The sequence below is a fragment of the Pundamilia nyererei genome, unplaced genomic scaffold, assembly GCF_000239375.1.
Source record: "Pundamilia nyererei isolate P.nyererei 1_Seehausen unplaced genomic scaffold, PunNye1.0 scaffold00451, whole genome shotgun sequence".
NCBI classification, from domain to species: domain Eukaryota; kingdom Metazoa; phylum Chordata; class Actinopteri; order Cichliformes; family Cichlidae; genus Pundamilia; species Pundamilia nyererei.
In genome coordinates, this window is record NW_005187852.1 from 264,479 (window position 1) to 266,013 (window position 1,535).

General features: G+C 49.8%; 1 long non-coding RNA gene across 2 annotated transcripts in view; it reads left to right on the plus strand.

Annotated features, from left to right (window-relative positions):
* LOC102205142 (uncharacterized) overlaps positions 1–1,535 on the plus strand; it is an 11,474-nt gene that overhangs the window by 8,062 nt on the left and 1,877 nt on the right. Inside the window, exons 3-4 of one of the 2 annotated variants that reach the window (XR_312342.1) lie at positions 976–1,088; positions 1,194–1,260. This is a non-coding gene — a long non-coding RNA (uncharacterized LOC102205142). Of the gene's footprint in view, positions 1–975; positions 1,089–1,193; positions 1,530–1,535 lie in introns of those variants that run through there. The other variant, XR_001290646.1, reaches the window with a different exon arrangement.

Consider the following 1,535-nt stretch of genomic DNA (forward strand, 5'->3'; position numbering starts at 1 on the left):
TCTCATCATCCCTGCTGATGCATCCAACCACCGCAGAGTCATCAGAAAACTTCTGAAGATGGCAGGTCTCTGTGCAGTGGCTGAAGGGTGAAGAGGAAGGGGGAGAGGACAGTCCCTTGTGGTGCGGGGACTGATTACCTTGTCAGACACACACTGTGAAGGATGCACATATTGTGGTCTTCCTGTCAGGCAATCAACAATCCAGGACACCAAAGAAGCATCCATCTGCATCGCTGCTAACTTATCACCCAGGAGGGTCGGCCTGATGGTGTTGAAAGCACTGGAAAAGTAAAAAAACACATGACCCTCACAGTGCTCGCCGGCTGGTCCAGATGGGTGTAGACACGATTAAGTAGGTAGATGATGGCGTCCACGGCTCCGAGGCATGGCTGGCAAATTAAAGGGGATCCTGATGTGGTCTGACTATGGGTCGGAGCTATTCCAGGATGATGGGAGGTCAGTGCCACAGGCCTGTAATCCTGGGGGCCACTGGGACGTGGCGTCTTTGGTACAAGGACGAGGCAGGATGTCTTCCACAGCACTGGGAGCCTCTTCAGACTCAGACTCAGCATGAACAGTTTATGGGAGACTCCACAAAGCTGGGGGGGGACAGGACTTGAGGACGTGGGGGCTCACCCCGCCTGGTCCAGCAGACTTGCCTGAGTGGAGTCTCCTCATTTGCTTCTGAACCTGGTCATCAGTGAAAGTGTTGGGGCAGGGAGGGGTGTCAGGATTCTCATCGGAGGCAACATGTGAAAAGAGAGGCAGGTACAGCGGTGTGGCTCTGGATTTCAGGCTGACTGCAGGTGAGGTAGTAGGATGTGTGAGCTGCCCCTGCAGTGCCAAATCTGTTTTTACATGTTTCATTCTTGCAGTTTCACAGCATCAGGCCCTGATTGTTGTTCCTCAGTTGAGTTTTCACTTTGAAAACCATCAAACACTTGAGATTCACACGTGTTTGTTTGTTTGTTGCAGGAGTTTCGCTCTGAATCCTGACCTCCTCTTTGTGCTTCGGTGGCTTATGAGGCCATAAATTGGTCACCGTGGCGACCAGCAGGATTATTGAAAGTCCCTCGTCTGACTTTGAGGTCAGCCGTCACTGTTAGTGTTTATCTCATATTATGTCACATCTAAAATCCTGTGTAAATATGAATGAATGGTGATTAAATTAAACAGATAAAATGTTTTTCCAGTGTTCACCATCACTCTGCTCTGCAGCTGGTCTCCTTTTCCACTCTGCGGTCACTTGATGTTGAAGAGGTGAGTGTGTTAGAGGAAAAGTTAATGTCAGGTTTAGTCTGTATGCACTCAGAGGTCATTTGTACCTGCTGCTGCTGCTGCTGCTGTGGTTGTAATGATGTAAACCCTGATTGGTTGGATAGTTTGAGTGACAGCAGTTACTGAGGCAAAGCAGAACAGCTGCTGATCCTGAGCTACTCTTACAAATGGAAGATCAGTGAAGAGCTTCCCTCACACAGCATATCCTCTATTGCACATGTGTCAAAGTCAAGGCCCGCGGGCCACATCCAGCCCGG